This window comes from Schistocerca americana, chromosome 1 (genome assembly GCF_021461395.2).
Source record: "Schistocerca americana isolate TAMUIC-IGC-003095 chromosome 1, iqSchAmer2.1, whole genome shotgun sequence".
NCBI classification, from domain to species: domain Eukaryota; kingdom Metazoa; phylum Arthropoda; class Insecta; order Orthoptera; family Acrididae; genus Schistocerca; species Schistocerca americana.
In genome coordinates this window covers 1,063,079,393-1,063,101,718 of record NC_060119.1, presented here as the reverse complement: position 1 = coordinate 1,063,101,718, position 22,326 = coordinate 1,063,079,393, and positions in this window count along the sequence as shown.

Genomic DNA, 22,326 nt, shown 5'->3' with positions numbered 1-22,326 from the left:
CAGTCGTCTAGAAATGGATAAATACAGGTCCTGCATGGTTTTAAAAGGAATCTTCTTGCAAAACAGTGAAAAGTTCACGTAATGATGATGGAAGTGGATAGCACTCATTTACGCTTCACTCCATAGCCGACCACAAAGGTTCAGTAATACTGACACTTTGCTCACACAATCAGTCCCTCACGATGCGAGCTGTGTGAACAGGTGCCCTGTCGTCTGGATATACAGCATCAACATTGGGAACCAAACATTTTATAATGGGATGTACCTGATCGTCCAAAATGGTCATATAATCTTAGTCAGTAATGCTACTCTGTAGGCTAACCTTGGTGCCATTATATACCAGGGCATGGCTGCCTATATAGTTGTAGAACCCTCGCAAGGTTTCACTCTTGGGGCTGAAAGTCGGCCAGAAGTTGGAAACAGTGTGAAGGAAATTACTTTCTTTCATCACTCCATAGTCCAAGTCTCATGGCTTCGGCAACACGTGAGTAGCATCTGAATTTATTTTCAAGCACACAATTTTTGATGTGTTTCCTTATTTTTATTCAGTTCTTCTACAATTAAAACGCACACTGTGTGTCAATAACACCATCATTCACGTGTTCCTGATTTAGAAGTGTGATTAGGTCTTAGATTGAAGCTTTAATCTTCCTGATGAGCAAAGTTTCTTTCGTAGCCCTAATAATCCAGCATCAGCGCAAGTTACGGTTAATAATTCATTTGAGTGAGCTATGCACGTGTGTGCGGCGTGCTACATGTCGTGACTAGAGAGGAGCTGTAGGCTAAGTGTGGTCTCAGCACTTCGAAAACGAGAAGTATGAGACATGTCAAATTTAATAACGCCTAAGAAAATTAGGTTGCGTAAATTATGTTTGCTTCACGAACCTTTTCAGAGAGCAAATGTAATTTAAAACGAGCTCGCGGCACCGGGTTTTTGTGACACTGCTTTTCAGCTCAGCGGTTATTAATTACATTTCCTTACTAGAACGCCCATGTGGCGTAAGAGTCGGAGTCAATTCATAGTAAGTGTAAGTAATGGAATTTCCAAGAAGTACACGATTTGTGAAACGAATGTTTTTTTAGAATGGAGTGATGCGATTAATGTTGTCAAGTGTTGAAAGCTAACAATAAATTCGACTAGTGGATTTTGCTTGTCCCGTGACCGTGTCGTTGGCTGATTGGACAGGAACAAACAGCTTTATACAGCCAACTTTTATTTTCCTTTTCTTTCATGTACTATTAAAGTTCCAGTTTTACTCAATACAGTCGTCGAGCTAATGGGATTAGTTTGTAAATACAGCCACAAAAAGTGAAGGAATTATGCTAAAAATATGGAATTAAATGGGAAGTAGTGATTTTGACTCTTAGCTCCTACAAGTTAATAACTTTCCTTTCTTTCTTTCGGAGATTAAATACGTATCTAAAAGGTTTTACTCACAGGTAGTTAAAAAGCATATTATTCTTTATCCATTGTTTTCAGAAATCAGTGTTTGATGCGCTACTACAAAAACTTTTAAATTTATGACTGAGGTTGATACTGTCACAATAATTTTTGAAGGAAAGAGTGCATATTAGATTTCAACGTCTTTCTGGTGAGAGAGGCAACAAAGATGGTGCTGAATGACGAACTGGTGAAAGCTGAAGAGGGAAGTCGGCCTTTATTGATTTAGGGAAATCTTGGAGAACCTAATTCTGGATGACTGGAACTGGATGAGCACTCTATTTGCCGTCTACCCGAATACTTGCAGATTATTTTGTCACACCATTGCATCACCTTGCTCCTCTCCAAATTTTTGCATGATTCTATGCGATACATATGATTAGGTTGAATGTGCAATCATTTCGTGTTTTAGTATTGCTGATGATGTTCAGTAGTCTAAAATTTGTACTTCTTCACAATTACAAATCCTTTTGAACATCAGAAGAAACTCTTCTATTCGTACGCGAGTATGTAGAATGACGGGGTGGAGAGGGAGTGGGGTGGTTCAAAAATTGCTCTGAGCACTATGGTACTTAACTGCTGTGGTCGTCAGTCCCCTAGAACTTAGAACTACTTAAACCTAACTAAGCTAAGGACATGACACACATCCATACCAGAGGCAGAATTAGAACCCGCGACCGTAGCGGTCGCGCGGTTCCAGACTGTAGCGCCTAGAACCGCTCGGCCACTCCGTCCAGCGGAGTGGGGTAGGGGAAGAGGTATTTTCATATATGTATCTCTAAGAAAGGTAAAGGTACGAGAGAGGCAGTTATGACTAAGAGTTTCAGACCGAAAAAAAAAATCCAGTAATGGGCATAGGATTTGTCTACCTAGAAAATTTTAAACAGTGTAGAAAGGAGCAAGATGTTCCAAATTCTGAGAAAAATAGGACTAAGCTATAGGAAAACACGGTTAATGCAATATGTACAAGAAAAAGAAGGAACAATGAGACTGGAAGATTAAGAACGAAGTTCCCGGATTAATAAGTACGTAAGGCAGGGATGCAGTCTTTCGCGTCCACTGTGCATTCTACGCTGACAGCCAGAACGTTACGACCAACAACGTAACAGCCTCACTGCATCCGTGCCACCACACGAAGCTGCTGTTATCTGCGCCAAGGGTGGACCTTTGGCAAGGATAACGGAGGCGACGCGCCGGGGCATGGAAGCAATGACGCCTTGGTGGATTTCCGGAGGAAGTTGGCACATCTGCGCACACAAGCCACCTAATTCCCGTAAATTTCGGGGAGGGGGTCGATGAGCTCTGACTCCACCTTCAGTCACATTCCAGATGTGTTCGATCGTGTTCAGAATCTCACCACTGTTTTCCTCGAACCATTCCATCACACTCCTGCCCTTGTGACATGGTGCGTTATCTTTTTGAAAAATGCCACTGCTGTCAGGAAACGTGATCGTCATGAAGTGATGTACGTGGTCTGCAACCAGTGTACGATACTCGTTGGTTCCACTGGACCCGTGGATGCCCACATGAATGTGCACCTACTGGAGTCACCACCAGCTTGCCTCCGCCCCGCAGTACGTGTGTCAGGAGCTGTTTCCCTGGAAAGTGAGGGATTCAGACCCCCTCATTGGCATGATGAAAAGGGTACTGGGATTCATCAGACCATGCAACGCTCTGCCACAGCGCCAACGTCCAGTGCCGACGGTCGTCTGCCCATTTCAGTCGTAGTTGCCGATGTCGTTGTGTTAACATTGGCTCACTGCTTGGGTCGTCGGCTGCGGAGGCCCATCGTTAGGAGTGCTCGGTGCACTGTGTGGTCAGGCATAGCTGAACTCTGCCCAGCATTCTGATGTTAGTTCCGCCAAAGTTCGTGGCCAGCCCTGTTTTACCAGTCTGCCCTGCTTACTACGTCCGACAACTGTAACGAGGGCGGGTGCAGTAATCCACGACGACTGGACGTGGTTTCAGTCTGCTTTCGGCTTGTCTGAAGACACTCACCACAGCACTTCGCGAGCACCCGACAAGTCGTGCAGTTTCGGAAATGCTCGTGCCGATCAGGGCCATCATAATCTGCCTTCGGTCGAACCAGATAGACAGCACGCCTTCCCCATTCTACACACGAAAAGCACACGCACTGATACTACATGCTCAGTGCGTGCGTGTGTGTGTGTGTGTGTTTGTGTGTCTGTGTGTGTGTGTGTGTGTGTGTGTGTGTGTGTATGTGTGTCATTCCTCGCCAGGTGACGCTACTATCACCTGGACGGACTTATACCGGTAGTAGGTCGGTGGTCATAAGATTCTGGCTGATCAATTTATACACCGAAGAAGCAAACAGGAAACATAAAAAGGCGATGAGAAGTAGCAGAACGAGAATAGCAAGAATCTTAACATCAAAACTTGTGATCGCTAAGTAGTCGAAGTCAAGGAATTCTGCTACCATGGAAGCAAGAAACCCATGACAGACGAAGCAATTCCGTAAAAAACTGACTAGCACAGACAAAGGGGACAGTCCTGGCCAAGAGAGCACTACTCGTGTCAAATATACGCCTTAATTTGAGGAAGAAATTTCTGAGAATATACGTTTGAAGTACAGCACTGTTTGGTAGTGAATCATGTACTATGGGAAAACTGGAATAGAAAGGATCAAAACGTTTAAGCTGTGGTGCTACAGAAGAACGTTGAAAATTTGCTGGACTGATAAGATAAGGACTGATTGGGTCCTCCGCACAATCGGCGAAGAAAGGAATATATGGGAAACACACATAAGAAGAAAGGACAGGATGCTAGGACGTCTGTTAGTGCACCAGGGAATAAGTTACATGGTACCACAATCAGTTGTAGAGGGTAAGAACTGTAGGGGAAAGCAGAGATTGGAATACTCATTGCTGTCACCAACTAGTGGCATTATTGTGTCTTAATATACGAGGGTAATCCCAAAAGTAAGGTCTCCTATTTTTTTATAAGTACAAAGACCCGTTTATTTCTACAATGGTTTACATGATTTTACAGCTTGAACATTTAGCTATTTTTTGACATAATCACCATTTCTGTCGATGCATGTTTGTGGACGCTGTGGCAGTTTTTGTATGACCATGTCATACCAGCTCGCCGCCATGCTGTTCAGAAAGTTATGAACCTCTTCTTTCACCTTGTCGTCGGAGCTGAATCGCTTTCTGGCCAAATGTTCTTTCATCCTAGGGAACAGGTGAAAGTCACTGGGCGTCAAGTCAGGACTATAGGGTGGATAGGTGCTTATGTTCCACTGAAGCTGTTGGAGGAGAGCAATGGTTTGCCGAGCGATGTGTGGGAGAGCGTTGTCATAGAGAATGTGTACGCCCTTGCTCAGCATTCCTCTTCTCCGGTTCTGAATTGCTCGTTAGAATTTTTTCAGTCTCACGGTACCTGTCAGTGTTAATTGTGGTCCTAGCGATTCAGCTCCGACGACGAGGTGAAAGAAGAGGTTCATAACTTTCTGAACAGCATGGTGGCGAGCTGGTATGACATGGGCATACAAGAACTGGCACAGTGTCTACAAAAATGCATTGACACAAATGGTGATTATGTCGAAAAATAGCTAAATGTTCAAGCTGTAAACTGATGTAAACCATTATAGAAATAAACAGGTCCATGTACTTATAAAATACAGGAGACCTTACTTTTGGGATTACCCTCGTTTTCGGGAGGCTGAAAAGGAAAATAATCTTCGGCAGCATAGAAATACCAAAGGAATACAAAAACACTTTTACCGGTATGTAGCTGAAGTAATAGACCAGGCTGGCAAAATACTTATTCGCATAAAGGAAATAGTGACATGAAAAGAACACTATCGTCTGCAAATACGACAGACTTATAGTGCTGGGTGTCACCACTCCACCACTCACATGGAAAGCAACTGTCAAGAGTTCACAATCTACACGAAACCTAATTATTCACAACCAATCTAAATACTTAATGGAACATAAACAAGGCAGCATCAGATTCTAACTACAAAAGCTGAACTGAACGTACGTGAGCAAACATTACTATAATTATGTATAAAATAAAACATTAGTTTAACTAGACATCTAGGTAAGCTGGAAAGGAAATAATAAAGCAAACACACATATACACACAAAACGCACACACACACACACACACACACACACACACACACACACACAGAGAGAGAGAGAGAGAGAGAGAGAGAGAGAGAGAAGGTGGAGGGGAGGGAGAGAGAGATGCGGAGGAGAGGAGCACAGTATACATTCAATAAACAGATCGAAAGACATGAAACAATTCACAAAGACACACCATACCAATGACGTTAAATCAGAACACAACAAACAACAAGCAGACTCGAATTACGTACGATAACAATGCTGCACGCATAGAAAATAATCTACTGTCAGAAGTGGTCTGTACACAATTAACTACTTAGGATAAAGAAATCTCAGAAATAAAAGATTATTACTGATAAATGTATCATTCTGAGATTACGTCGGCAATTCCTGTCAGTCTTCGCATGTGTATCAACACGTTTGAATTTTTTCACCGAGGTACACAGAGCACTTAGGATAACTGGCACTCAGGAGTTGCTGAGGACCTGAGAAGGTAAAAGTATCACGTAACAAACAAAGAGACCGATTTAAGAGTTCTTAAAACCGGGAATACCTTGTACAGCAAATTTACTGTAGAGGCAAATCAACACATACATAAAACTGTAGGACTGAATACATCCACCTTCCAATACAACACAACAAGACAGAAGAACTAGGAACAAAACGTATCAACCTGTCAGTCACGCCCTGTCTTTTCCCACAATACTAAACACCTATACACTCCTTTATGATTGTCCTTCATACATACCAGTCACACATGAAAATGCAGGTAACACCTAGTAAATATATGTAACTTTGTATACTGTTAAAGAAAGGAAATATCCAAATGCAGAGATTCAATTCTTTTCTTCTGTTATTTCCAAACAGACTCTGTTTTTACTGATTTGTCTTGGAAAACTAGCTCAGTAAGCGAGATTCACAAACGTAGGTGCGAGTATCCTATTCTAATAAAAGGGCAGTTATGTCGGAATACTATTATCTACAAGACGCTGCTCGTTATAAACTTGCAGAAACTGGGGAACTACCACCGTAAGTAGCAGCCAAACTACTGAGAGACTGACATCCTAATTGCCTGAAACTTTGCCAGTAAATTTAAAGAGCAGGAGGAGAGATACAGTCTTAGAGACTCGTTCATTTGCAATAAACTGATGAAGCTCCAGAACTTATGATAATCACTTGCAGGATAGTGCGTTATCGATTCTGTTTTCTTAACGGTTGTACGAACATTCCCAAACTGCACGAAATGTGTAGATCAAAGACGCATCATCAATTTTGATAGTTAACAATGAAAGAAGTTGTCTTTCCAAAAGTAATTCAAAATAAGGTGTACAAAGCCATTCGAGGTCTGACGGAAAGGAACACGTGTTCAAGTGATAGCCCTTTGACAGACACAGTAAATGCTGGGAAACAAGTTATGTAAAATGCATATCCGAAATCGCTTACAAAATAATTGCAGATGAAGATAATTTACAAAAACTAAAATAAAGCTAAAATTAATCTGCTTCACGAAAACTAAAACATACGTAACATGGAACTATAGACTTCCAACTTGCTGTAAATCATTTGGATGAGACTCACTCAGACTTCCGCCAAATAAATGAAAAAACATTATATTTCAGTTATGCAAAGGAACAAGACGGTTTCAGAAATGTATAGACGCAATGGAACATTTGCAAGTCGTAAATGCAACAGCTGCACTACAAGGTAAACAACAGGAATTGGGTCAAATGGCTCTGAGCACTATGGGACTTAACATCTGAAGTCATCAGTCCCCTAGAACTTAGAACTACGTAAACCTAAATAACCTAAGGACATCACACACGTCCATGCCCGAGGCAGGATTCGAACCTGCGACCGTAGCAGCCGCGTGGTTCCGTACTACAGCGCTTAGAACCGCTCGGTCAAACAACAGGAATTAATCCATTGTTTCGGATGAAAGATTTTCGAAAGATTTCACTAACTTCCACCACAATTTGCATTTACAGCCCTTGACACACCAAACATTAATTCAATTTTCTGTTCACTGAAGGAAATACACGTTACAACTGTTGCTTCAGTTAGCCTTCATCAGTAAGAAATTCAGAATTCATGAACCAGGCAAGGAGTCTACATCATCAAAATTATTTTCATTCTTCCTGTAGGAAGTTTTCAAGTCATTAATGTGGGTAATAAAGAAAGAGTTCGTGTGAGTGGAAAAATAGATTAATGTTTACAAAAAAGTTTTCTCGGTATGGTACTGCGTCATGTTGTATAAAATTACTGCTGCAGAAAACCAACGTTTCGGCCAAGTTTGCAGCGGCTTCTTCTGGGTTTCCATTGAGAAGACTAAGAAGAAGGCCGCTGCAATAGTGACCGAATAGTTGGTTTTCTCCGGCAGTAGTTTTATTCAACATGACGCTGTCTCATACCCAGAAAACTTTTGTATCGACTGACTCTGGCCGCGAAAGCCTACGCAATTACATGAATGTTTAATGTTTGCCTTGAGTACACACTGAAGTCAATATCGGAGAACCTAATAATTATCTTTAAAAGATGGCTTTAATGTAATTTACAATAAGACTAAAATAGTGTATAAATAATGCATAAAAATATAACTGGTTAGCAATGAATTCACGGGATCACTTCATGTGCTCTTTTGTTTTTAGGCTTCTTGAGGTTTAGTACTAGAAGAAGACCAAAAGAAATAATGATAAGAGTGAAAACAGAACGGAGTGCTTTGGGTAAAATAAACAGTATTTCCGGAAGTAAAGTTTCGGACGTGTTTGTGGAAGAATGTTTGCAGTCTCTTGTGCTAGATGTCGTGACATATTGCAATAAGTTACGGACTTTTCACGCATGAACCGTTCAAGAAATGATCAACCGTATATGCTGATGATGGGAATTACTAATAGAGCCAAAAAAACCATTGGACGAGATTAGGATGAAAGACTGTTTTATGAGTGGAAAGAAAATGGTAGTGACGTGAGTGGGGCATATAACCAGGCAAGAGGATAGTAGATTGGTCAAGGACGTTATTTTCAGGTTTACATGTGATAATAAATCAACGGGACAACGATGGAAGGTGTGTAGCTATGTGGCGCGTATAGCGGAAGACTATAATGCATATAACGTCCGAGGAAGGTATTTACCAAGCAGTGAATCTCAAATGGATAATGATAAAAATGTTAAAACTGTACTGGGCCACTCAGAAGGCTTGTTTCCGTTGTAGATCACCAAACAAGCTGCCATTACAAGATACACAGCCTCTAATTACAAAAATGGTTCAAATGGCTCTGAGCACTATGGGACTTCACATCTGCGGTCATCAGTCCCCTAGAACTTAGAACTACTTAAACCTAACTAACCTAAAGACATCACACACATCCATGCCCGAGGCAGGATTCGAACCTGCGACCGTAGCGGTCACGCGGTTCCAAACTGAAGCGCCTAGAGCCGCACGGCCACACCGGCCGGCTCTCTAATTACAATTAAACGCTTTTTTACCAGGGTTTACTCTGCGAAAGGACCTTTGCAGATCCACTAACAGCACCCACTTATTTGTGAAAGTTACTGCACACGGAAATAATGGTCTGAATCACTACAAAATCGGAATGAGTGGATAACAGTGAAATCAAATTAAATGATTAAGATTGCAGAGAGATGGCAATGCCGTCTTTCGTCTGTATGGACAGGTCATTGTTATGCCACGCCAAATTGGTGGAAAACTGTCGAACAAAGTGTAAACGTGCAAGCAAGTTTAGGTATACCTGATTAATGTCAAAGAGTGAAATATCAGAATGAGAATTCACTCCACAGTGGAGTGTGCGCTGATATGAAACTTACTGGTAGATTAAAACTGTGTCCCAGACCGAGACTCGAACTCGGAACCTTTGCCTTTCGGGGGAAAGTGCTCTAACGTCTGAGCTACTCAAGCACAGGTCACGACCTGTCCTCACAGCTTCAGTTCTGCCAGTACCTCGTCTCCTATCTTCCTAACTTCAGAGAAGCTCTTCTGCGAACCTTGCAGAACTAATACTCCTGGAAGAAAGGAGATTGCGGAGACATGGCTTAGCCACAGCCTGGGGGTTGTTTCCAGAATGAGAATTCATTCTGCAGCGGAGTGTGTGCTGATATGAAACTTCCATTCTTCCAGGAGTGCTAGTTCTGCAAGGTTCACAGAAGAGCTTCTGTGAAGTTTGGTAGGCAGGAGACGAGATACTGGCAGAATTGAAGCTGTGAGGACGAGTCGTGAGTCGGGCTTGGGAAGCTCAGACGGTAGAGCACTTGCCCGCGAAAGGCAAAAGGTCAGAGTTTGAGTCTCGGTCCGGCACACAGTTTTAATCTTCCAGGAAGTTTCCGTGAGTGCAGAATGTAGGGTAAAATGGTTGGTCTCAGTGAAACGGATCTGTCGCACTGTGGCATTGCGGCGTGTGTTTCTACGACAATGATGTGTGTCTGGGACCAGTGGGTAGTGGGGGTCGTAAACATTGAGGAGTAGGTGCTTGTCTACACAATGTAACCATAGTGTGGGATGCCTGCCATCTTGCCTCCATGGCTTTCAGGGACACGAGAGTTGTGTCAACAGCGTTATCTACATGTTGGAGTACGTGGGTAGAGATGCCTACGTCGACGGCTGGACTGGTGTCACACAAGTCATTGTGTAGGCTTTCATTGACCAGAAACTCTCATCGCCTCAGACTGAAATGGGAAGGTGATCGCCATTACTGGTGTTCAGAACTGTAGAAAGAAGTGTTTTTGGAAGAATCACTCTTCAAGTTGTCCTAAATTGATGGCCACGTACTTGTTACATGGTACTGTGGTGAACCAAATGGGGCAGTCTACAAAGTTGAGTGGCATAGCGAACAAGTGAGAGGCACCGTTAGCCATTAAGTGCAAACTTGTCTCCTACTTATCGAGGGCAATCTGAAATGCAAATCACTACATCTGGGAAGTCTTAGTCTGAGGTATTGCTTTTCCTAAAGGCAGATCCTTATGCCATATTTTAACACAACAAGGACTGGCCATATGTGGCGAGGAATGTGCAAGCCTTCTTGAATGACTGCAAGTTTACCTTACAAGTCATCCATCGAACATTTTTGGGATATGGTTGCTCAGCAACTTGTTCATTCTGGTCCTCCTTCAATCACTGTTGATGGTTTCTAAGTGCGCCTATCAACCAAGTGGCACTGAGTTGCTCAGCAGGATATCCAGGCCCTCTTTGATTCCATGCCATAACATCTATAGGCTCTGATGGTACAACATGGAAGCTTCACACCATACAGCCTTCTTAATCAGAGTTCATGTACAGTTCTGTATTTCTATTCTGTTGTGTACTGTCGTGTCCCCAAACTGTAGAATAAATTTCATTGAAATCACAAGTCTCTTTCTTGATGTCCCATTTTTCACAAAAAATGGTGTAGGTTAGCAGTTATGTGAAAGCGGAACCATGAGGCTGACTCGTAGCTGCTGACCTCAGATACTCGGTTTTGAGCTGTGTGTATTACCAGTCTTTCCTGTCTTTCAGATTTCCATTTTAGCTCACACTTCTTGTGTAAACGTCTGTTCGTAAGTTGTGATTATACAGTCCAGAGAATTTGAGTTTTTCTTGACGTCAAATGTTGAAGCGTCATTTGTATTTGTTCTCTTTGCAGAAATTCTTTATCACGAGCTAGCATTCCCACTAAATAGTGTAATGAGTCGTCTCGGTCTACGACTACTGGAAAAAAGGGGCGATCTATACCTTTAGCAATGGAATAATAGAATCAGCATGTTGCTGAAGTAACTAGTGAAATGATATATCAGCTAGTGGATGAATTACGAAGTGATCAGAAGTCAGTAACATGCAACATTGACCATCAATATGAAAAGAGGCCATCGATTCTTTTGACTTTCTTCATGGGGCTATAATCAATGCCGGCATAAAATTTAGCAAAATTAATGTACAAGACACACTGAGTTTAAAGAACTTTAAGGTTTTGAATACTGCGGCCTAGGGGTGACAGCAGCTGTCGCCATTTATATGCCAACAGTTAGAAATCATACGTCTTATAACGTAAATGGATAGATGAAGGAGCACATATGCCTGCAAAGCAAACATCTAGGAGGTGCGCATTATGTAACACAATGAGACAACCACAACGTACCAGCTGGATGCGCCAACGAGTAGTTTTGTATTCTTCGTGCGTTAATAAGAACTTTATGTATGTTTACAGGTGGGGACATTCAGTCGAAAAATAATTGTTAAAATTAACGGTGGAACCTTTTGCACAACTCGCCGCTAGATTCGTCGATGAACATTATCAAGCCTGATAATGCTCATTGATCGAAACTAATAGCGAATCGTGCAAAACAAATGACAGCTGATGGTTTAAACGTGAATTTTAACAATTAATCAAAACTATCTTATAGTGTGTTAAACAATGCGTGGTTTACCAGTTCTTCCATCGTAAATTCACATCAATAAAAGCATCGTAAATTTTTTTTCTGAAAGTACTTGTATCTAGATTTATGTAACGTGTACGTTATGTTGAAAAAATAATTCATAGAAGATTTCACTGTTGATAAACAAAGGAGTAATGCAACACCAGCACTTATTAAAACCAACAGTAATCGAGGTGTCTAAAAGGTGAGTATGTCTCAGATTTTGGACGTATCCCTGGTAGAAGTGTCACATCCATATGAAGGATACATAACGAACGGTGTGCCTTGTACCGATATTTCCTTTTTCCCTGCGTAGTGCATCATGTATTTTTCTGTGAAATGAGCTTTGCATTACGTTAGTCGTAGCCTGAGAACCTCGACACGCAAAATACAATTAGAGGAACAATGAGAAACTGACAGTGCTGCAAGCGTAACAAATAATGAATTTTTTGTTGTCCTTGTGAAACGACATTTTCAGAGACTGTGACCCAAATATCAACGTGCGATTGTGACGCTGTCTTTATTCGTCACGAACACGAACTACTAAAGAGTTTTCAGCTGTGTTGGTTTCCTCCTGAATGTCAATGCTAAACGTATGGTTCGTCAACGTATCCCCTTTAAACTCTTTGCCGTCAGAAAGAAAGTTGCTTTTCTTTTTTTTTTTCTTCGTTAGGAGGAAAAGGTCCATTGAGCTCTTCAAAAACTGAGTCTTGTCCATAATTTAATCTTTGCGTTCACTAAGCGAAACTTCTTTTCCCTCACAGGTATCTTTAAGTATTTCTTGAATTCGTTTAAAACTTCTCCAAACTGTGGATTTGCTTCGTGACACTGTTCAGCACCAACATTAAACAGATATAAACAAAACAAAAAAAAATGGTTCAAATGGCTCTGAGCACTATGGCATTTACCTTCTGAGTTCATCTGTCGCCTAGAACTTAGAACTACTTAAACCTAACTAACCTAAGGACATCACAAACATCCATGCCTGGGGCAGGATTCGAACCTGCCACCGTAGCGGTTGCGCGTTTCCAGACTGTAGCGCCTAGAACCGCTTGGCCACCCCGGCCGGCTATAAATCAAAGGTGGGCGACATAGTTAATACGACTAACGAAATGATAGAGGGAAAATTGATTACACTAATGCCAATTATTGTAAAAGAGAAGCTTTTCCTGTTAAACTGACTGGAATTTGAATGGCCGGCCAGTGTGGCCGAGCGGTTTCAGACGCTTCAGTCTGGAACCGCGCGACCGCTACGGTTGCATGTTCGCATCCTGCCTCGGGCATGGACGTGTGTGATGTCCCTAGGTTACTTAGGTTTAAGTAGTTCTAAGTTCTAGGGAACTGATGACCTCAGATGTTAAGTCCCATAGTGCTCAGAGCCATTTAGACCATTTTTTTTTAATATGAATGAAACATCAAAACGATACACAAAGTAAAAAAATCATGTTATTAACTTATAATAAATGCTCTATTTTCTGTGGGAAAATGACCTTGTTGCCAACGGCCTTGCCGCAGTGGTAACGCCAGTTCTCGTAAGATCGCCGAAGTTAAGCTCTGTCGGGCTGCGCTAGCAATTGGATAGGTGACCATCTTGAGCTCTGTTGGCAGGCGAGGTTCACTCAGCCCTTGTGGGGCAAACTGAGGAGTTGCTTGATTGAGAAGTAGCGGCTCCGGTCTCGTAAACTGACATACGGCCAGAAAGCTGTGAGCTGACCACATGCCCTTCCATATCCGCATCTAGTGATGCCTGTGGGCTGCAGATGACACGGCTGCCGGTCGGTACCGTTGGGCCTTCATGGCCTGTTGAGGCGGAGTTCAGTTTCAATAACCTTGTTATGTACAGGTGAGATCAGTGACGAGTGCTTGTTTTCTAACTAGTTCCAACTCTTTTTCCCCTCATTTGTGTACGTAAATACACCTGCGGTCGTGTGTCACAGGCTTATTCTTACTCTCACACTGCCGGCGAACAATCACTGAAGGTATTCATATCCATTAAATGTCTGATACTATGCGTTCGGAGCGACTTGATGTTGAAAGATCACATGAAACTAAATGTAGCAAAAGTAGTTGTCAGACTAAAATTTATTGGGAAGTCCTAATGAAACATACCATTAGGATCAAAAGTATCCAGACACCAGGCTGAAAATGACTTAAAAGTTCGTGGCGCCCCCCCCCCCCCCCCCCATCGATAATGCTTTAATTCAATATAGTGTTGGCTCACCCTTAGCCTTGATGACAGCTTCCATTCTCGCAGGCATACGTTCAATCAGGTGCTGGAAGGTTTCTTGGGTAATTTCAGCCCATTCTTCACGGAGTGTTGCACTGAGGAGAGGTATCGACGTCGGTGATTGAGGCCTGGCACGAAGTCGGCGTTCCAAAACATCTCAAAGGTGTTCTGTAGGATTCATGTCAGGTCTTTCTGCAGGCCAGTCCATTACAGGGATATTATTGTCGTTTACCCACTCCGCCATAGGCCGTGCATTATGAACAGGGGCTCGATCATGTTGAATGATGCAATCGCCACCAACGATTTTGCGTTTCAACGGTGGGAAGCAAGACGGTGCTTAAAATATCAATGTAGGTCTGTGCCGCGATAGTGCCAAGCGAAACAACAAGGCGAGCAAGCCTCCTCCCTGAAAAACACGACCACACCATAGCACCCAATCACTTGACCACGTTCGAAGTCTGTGAGTTCCGAATACGAAAAACTATTGTTTTTGGGGGTGTCCGTAGACTTTTGATCACATAGTGTAGAGAGTTTAAAAAATCCTCTTCTGATTGATAATTGAGTACACATAAATTATAGATAATGTAGGATCAGTCTGTTCGCTTAAACAGCTGTCGATGGATGACTGTGGGGAAATTCTGGATGCCTTGGACAGTGTTTGCACTTGGTGTATTCAATTTTAAGCCCCTTTAAACGTGGATAAATTGAAACTAATATCCATTAAAAAATGAAGGGAACCTGGACAGAACGCGTTGTTCAAATACCTAGGGTACACTACAAGTAGGCAAATGAAAGTTATATATTTCTCGTAAGGATTTTGAGAAATTGGAGTGCCTCGAATAAGTTCAGTGATGCTTTCTTAAGGATCACAGCAGTAGAGTTGTCACGGAGGAAATTAGGATACTTAAAAGGTAATCTCTGAAAGCAAGGCGACGCTGCTCTCCCGCGCAAATCCGTTGCATGCTTTTGAATATTCCTAGTTTGCTGAATTTTTAATAAAATGTGTTTAATATGTGTCTGAAGCCCAGCGTACATTGAAATTCTCGAGTTACAGTACCGTAGCACGCCGCTAGAGCAAGTATTTGAAAAAAAAAAAAAAACACCTAAACTGGGCAGTCACCGAGTGGAGGCGTATGTTGTCCGAAAGGTCACGATTTAGTCTCATTTCATGTGATGTCAGGTGCTGTGACGGCCCAGTGAGGCATTTAAATCTCATCGTATGGATTCTAAATACATTCGATGAATGCTAATACCTTGTCGTCAGTTGTGTTAGGTATAGATCTACTACCTATTGGTCACTTACGAAAATCTGTGCCGGACCGGAACGTGAACCCAGATTTCCCGTTTTGAGCCTTCGCCTTAACCACTAGGCTATCAGTGCACGCCTCCGGAACGCCCTCAAACTTCCGCAAGTCACAATATCTATAAAGCTATAACGTGGTATCCGACATCCTCTTATGTTCTCGCGGACGGGTACACATTTTCATATGTCACCAACAGGAGGTACGTCTATACCTGACACAGCTGATGCCAATTATTACCTTTCAACGAATTTATTTGGAATTAATTTCGGAAGGCAGTCTATCGTTGTGCAAGTCTGTTCATCTAGACATTCAAGTAAAAATAAGTGTTAAGATTTGTTAAGTCAAGTTGGAAATAGTTCTGTGGTATTTTAGAGACTTTTTTCAAACAGTGACTTGTGCTCACTCATTAAAGTTTCCGTGAACAAGTTCCACGATGTTCACTTCAATATCGCGGTGATCAGGTACTGCCCTTTCGTCTACAGCTCCATGATCGGTGTGCTATGGATATACCCTCTTCTACGATGACAACAGCCGACTACACAGGGCTGCACGGAGGCATACCTCGTTTGTTTAATTGGGCGCCCTATCACGTCTCGAACGGCCCGTTAAATAACCAAATCCCAGAGGAAATGTTTAGAACTATTTGGAACACCAAATAAATCGTAGCTGTTACCAACCCCGAAATTTGGTATCACTTCGGGATAATAATCATTAATGAGTGGCTTCATCTGATTACGACATACCTGAAGAAACTTTCGGAGTCTCTTCCTCACCGAACTAACTCCATTAAGATGTCTGCAGGTGGTTATTTATGGTACTAGCGTTATTTTCCTAAGAAGGTGGTAATAATGTTTCCTTCAGTGTGCTTATGAGTCCAGCATTGCACTGGAACATGTCGCGGCAATCGCCCGAAGATTCTACATTTGACCAGTCAACACGCTAGCGACGGCTATCACCTACCCATACAGTCAGTGGCGTTTCTGATATCTCGACGGCTGTATCCGAAGCAGAGACATGCATACCACCAAACCAATCAGCAAGAGACAGTGTCGAAACATTGACGCAAGCTGGTTCATATCTTATTACTGTTCTCCAATGTCGATCTGGCGGTGTAGAAAAACTTCAGAGCTCGTTACAGTGCCTGTCCGATTTAGAACTTGTCCAGTAAACGATTGAGTGGATCAGTATTCAGCCTTACCCTCAGGATGTCAAGCAAGAATATACCAACATGGGTGCTATTCTGCTGATTTCTGGATACCATGGGCGACTACATTCCATATTGGTATAAGCGGCTCCAAAAAGAAACGGGCCGGAGGCATAATTACATAAACCAGTGCCTGTACGTTAGAAGTATTGATCTTGGCTGTTGAGACACTTGTCTCACTGTGACACAAGACGGTGATTGGCTGTCACATAAAATTCCCGGGGTTGTAATGTTAACCAGTTCCACACGAATGCAGGAAAGCTAATGCTGACGTGCTTCTTTGAACAAGATGGCCCCCTTCTGATCCACTTCCTGCAGCACGGGATAACAGTGAATGTCCAGCGTTACTCGCAAACTTTGACGACCCTTCTCCAAGCGATCAAATCAAATCGACCAGGCAATTTCACCAATGGGGTCATTCTGCCCCACGAAAATGCAAAGCCGCACACGGCAACACAGTCGCGGCGCTCCTGCAGAAATTCAAATGGGAGGTTCTCGGCCGCCCTCCGTACAGTCCGGACCTATCTCTCTGTGATTACGTCACTTATTGGTCCCCTTAAAAAGGCTCTGAGGGGCAAAAGATTAACCTCGGACGACGACGTCCAGCTGTTCGTACGGAACTGGTTCACATCGCAGCTTCGGAAATTTTGTGAAACAGCAATTCACCGCCTTGTGTCACAGAGGGCCAATTGTCTCAACAGCCAGTGTCAGTACTTCTAGCATACAGGTGCTGGTTTCTGTAATTATGCCCCCGGGTTTTTTTCTTTTTGAACACCTCTTATATCTTGCTCGGATGGAAAATTTGAACGTAGATCACCTATTATCCTACAAACAGAAGCGTTTATTTGTCAAGATGACAAAAACATGCTTACTTTCGTCCCATACTAGGATCAATATTGACGTAATAAATGTACCTTTTTCTTTGATGATTACAGCCTGATGCCACCTATTACGGGTGTGATAGGTATGTCTTTCTTGCGAGCAATATTGACGACTCATGCATACGATATGCGCAATACTGGGGGTACTTATGGACCACTCACAAAAATCATTTATATTTTATGCAAATAAATGCAATAAATGAAAGTATAAATAATTTGTGCTTTCCAGAGATACTTGTTTCACAGTGTTATTGCTTATTAGTTTCCAACCATTATAAATAAATTTTCGCGCTTCGCTTTTCGTCCCTGTATTAAGTGATTTTCATATTTTTATGCTGTCTTAGCTTAAACAGTCTGTTGGAAAGCAAACTAGCTGTGTTGGTTGTTAGATTTTAAAATTAAAATGATTAATTTGTGTCTCTCAGCAGTCAGCCTTGAAAAGCAGATTTATCAGTAATTTTATGATAAAAATTCTTTACTGACAGTATGATGGAGTCGCATAATCTGAACACCAAGCTATTGGAGTGACCCGGAAAACACTTCAAAACGGAGACAAGGTGCCTCATCATAATTTCCACAGCGATACGTCGTCAAATGAGAAGAATATGATGAATCAAAGTCGTCAGGGAACAAATTTTATCTTAATGTGTGGAATTTCGTAAAACTAACAAAAATTATGTGAGTATTCTTACGAAAGGTATTCATATTGTTCCATTCGATTCGCTCTCAGTACATAAACGGAACAGAAGCCACGAAAATTTCCATGAGATTCCTCTGTGAACAATTTTGTTAGTGATGACGTTCAATGATGACGGCTTCCATAGAGAGCTACATTGTGTGCAAATTCCTCCAACGTTAATGATGCGACGTGCAGTTTAATATTCAGTACGGCGGCGGTATCACTACTATCATTCACAGTGCTTTGAGGTCTAGCATATATGCAGTTCATTACTCTGAACAAAAACGTATTTCCATCGTCTGTTTATGGAAAGGGGATGAGGTTCAGGGTGTGTCTAAATATTATCAGAAGTTGCAAGGATTTACGGGTATACTTATAAAAACATTACGAAATGTTCATATAAACATGGGTCCAAACTTATTTCGTTGGGGAATTGAGAAAACAACTAGCTGTAGTGACAACCGATCGTGTAATTTCCGTAAAATGCGCATTTTCAATCAGTATCTTACTTACAATTAGTCTTGTGGTTGTTTTGTTTTTTTCTGACTACAATTGGTTCGTTTTATAGCAGCTTCCATCACAACACTGGACAATAATATATTCAATGCCCGATGTGACAGATATGCCGAGCAGTTGGGAAAGCAGACGCAGCGCGTTATCTTTATGCTGAGCGTTAACCTTGGAGGCAGTTACTTTGTGCAAGGACGTTTATACGACTCCACCGACACTTGCGAGAGAAGTTTATTTGATAACGACTGAGCGTGAGAGCGGGTTCAGTGTACTGTGGATGAAACTCCATCATCTAGTACGAAGAGAACTGCGGGGAAAGAAAGACGTTAATCACATGTAGATCTGGAACTTTCCGCATGGAAATCTTCTGTACTTGTAACACCTGTAAGGACTAAACGAATCAGACTTTCAGCTAAGCATTACTTTGTCAACGCACGTTAGGGTATTATGCCATGTTTCAGCTTTTCTTAGGATGTATCTTACTCACTGATGAGGTTGGATTTTCACGTGATGGGCTCTACATACACTACTGGCCATTAAAATTATTGCACCAAGAAGAAATGCAGATGATAAACGGGTATTTATTGGACAAATATATTATGATAGAACTGACATGTACATTTTCACGCAATTTGTGTGCATAGATCCTGAGAAATCAGTACCCACAGCAACCATCTCTGGCCGTAATAACGGCCGCGAATCGCCTGGGCATTGAGTCAAACAGAGCTTGGATGGCGTGTACAGGTACAGCTGCCCATGCAGCTTCAACACGATACCACAGTTCATCAAGAGTAGTGACTGGCGTATTGTGACCAGCCAGTTGCTCGGCCACCACTGACCAGACACATTCATCTGGTGAGAGATCTGGAGAATGTGCTGGCCAGAAAGACCCGTACAGGACCTGCAACATGCGGTCGTGCATTATTCTGCTGAAATGTAGGGTTTCGCAGGGATCCAATGAAAGGTAGAGCCACGGGTAGTAACACATCTGAAATGTAACGTCCACTGTTCAAAATGCCGTCAATGCGAACAAGAGGTGACCGAGACGTGTAAACAATGGCACCCCATACCATCACGCCGGGTGATACACCAGTATGGCGATGACGAATACTCGCTTCCAATGTGTGTTCACAGCGATGTCGCCAAACACGGATGCGACCATCATGATGCTGTAAACAGCACCTGGATTCATCCGAAAAAATGACGTTTCGCCATTCGCGCACCCAGGTTCGTCGTTGAGTACACCATCGCTGGCGCTCCTGTCTGTGATGCAGCGTCAAGGGTAACCGCAGCCATGGTCTGCGAGGTGATAGTCCATGCTGCTGCAATCGTCGTCGAACTGTTCGTGCAGATGGTTGTTGTCATGCAAACGTCCCCATCCGATGACTCAGGGATCGAGACGTGGCTGCACGATCGGTTACAGCCATGCGGATGAGATACCTGTCATCTCGACTGCTAGTGATATGAGGCCGTTGGGATCCAGCACGGCGTTCCGCATTACCCTCTTGAACCCACCGATTCCATATTCTGCTAACAATCATCGGATCTCGACCAACGCGAGCAGCAATGTCGCGATACGATAAACCGCAATCGCCATAGGCTACAATCCGACCTTTATGAAAGTCGGAAACGTGATGGTACGCATTTCTCCTCCTTACAAGAGGCATCACAACAACGTTTCACTAGGCAACGCCGGTCAACTACTGTTTGTGTATGAGTAATCCGTTGGAAACTTTCCTAATGTCAGCACGTTTTAGGTGTGGCCACCGGCGCCACCCTTGTGTGAATGCTCTGAAAAGCTAATCATTTGCATATCACAGCCATACTCTTCCTGTCGGTTAAATTTCGCGTCTGTAGCACGTCATCTTCGTGGTGTAGCAATTTTAATGGCCAGTAGTGTCTATCACATCAGTTATGTATGGGGGTAATATAAGTAGTCACCTGTTTTTATGAGGGGGTAACTAGTGTTTCGTTTATTACTGCTTTTCAACCGCGATTTAAAACTAGGAAAGTATCCTGATTTGAATCATCCGCAATGGAAAGGCACCCTTTCATCGAACCAGACTACACATAGGGGTTGGCTTGGATTATCTGAACGAAATCTTCTCAACTATGTTAGTGGCTTTTAGAACCACATCCATTACTTTTTTCATAAGGAGCTCATGTCAGGAGGAGGAGAGAAAGTGGCTTGAGGTACAGTTACTCTTAACAAACGAATTTTATAAACTGTCAAAATTTATTATTGAAGACAACCGTCCTCTTTGCATGAACAAGACAACATCGAACACGTTATAAAGATTGTTGTTTCTCAATGATGAAAAATACCGGAGGGAGACTAATTGTAAAGATAAAACCAGCTGACGGTTCTTACGAAAAAGTGAGAGAAGTGAGTGGATAGAATATTCAGTTTGATTCTCACACGACTAAAAACAGGTATGAAACATCATATTGCACCACCATACGCACAACTTAGGTGGATTGAGGACTCCACCAGCTCCGAAAAAATCGACACGTAACAATGAAGCTACAATACGCAGTCGTGCTTCGGATATACACTACTGGCCATTAAAATTGCAACACCACGAAGATGACGTGCTACAGACGCGAAATTTAACCGACAGGAAGAAGATGCTGTGATATGCAAATGATTAGATTTTCAGAACATTCACACAAGGTTGGCGCCGGTGGTGACACCTACAGCGTGCTGACACGAGGAAAGGTTTCCAACCAATTTCTCATACACAAACAGCAGTTGACCGGCGTTGCCTAGTGAAATGTTGTTGTGATGCCTCGTGTAAGGAGGAAAAATGTATACCATCACGTTTCCGACTTTCATAAAGGTCGGATTGTAGCCTATCGCGACTGCGGTTTATCGTATCGCGACATTGCTGCTCGCGTAGGTCGAGATCCAATGACTGTTAGCAGAATATGGAATCGGTGGGTTCAGGAGGGTAATACGGAACGCCGTGCTGGATCCCAACGGCCTCGTATCACTAGCAGTCGACATGACAGGCATCTCATCCGCATGGCTGTAACGGATCGTGCAGCGACGTCTCGATCCCTGAGTCAACAGATGGGGACGTTTGCAACACAACAACCATCTGCACGAACAGTTCGAAGACGTTTGCAGCAGCATGGACTATCACCTCGCAGACCATGGCTGCGGTTACCCTTGACGCTGCATCACAGACAGGAGCGCCTGCGATGGTGTACTCAACGACGAACCTAGGTGCACGAATGGCAAAACGTAATTTTTTGGGATGAATTCAGGTTCTGTTTATAGCATCATGATGGTCGCATCCGTGCTTGGTGACATCGCGGTGAACGCACATTGGAAGCGTGTATTCGTCATCGCCATACTGGTGTATCACGCGGCGTGATGGTATGGGGTGCCATTGGTTACACGTCTCGGTCACCTCTTGTTCGCATTGACGGCACTTTGAACAGTGGACGTTACATTTCAGATGTGTCACGACCCGTTGGTCTACCCTTCATTCGATCCCTGCGAAACCCTACATTTCAGCAGGATCATGCAGGACCGCATATTGCAGGTCCTGTACAGGCCTTTCTTGATACAGAAAATG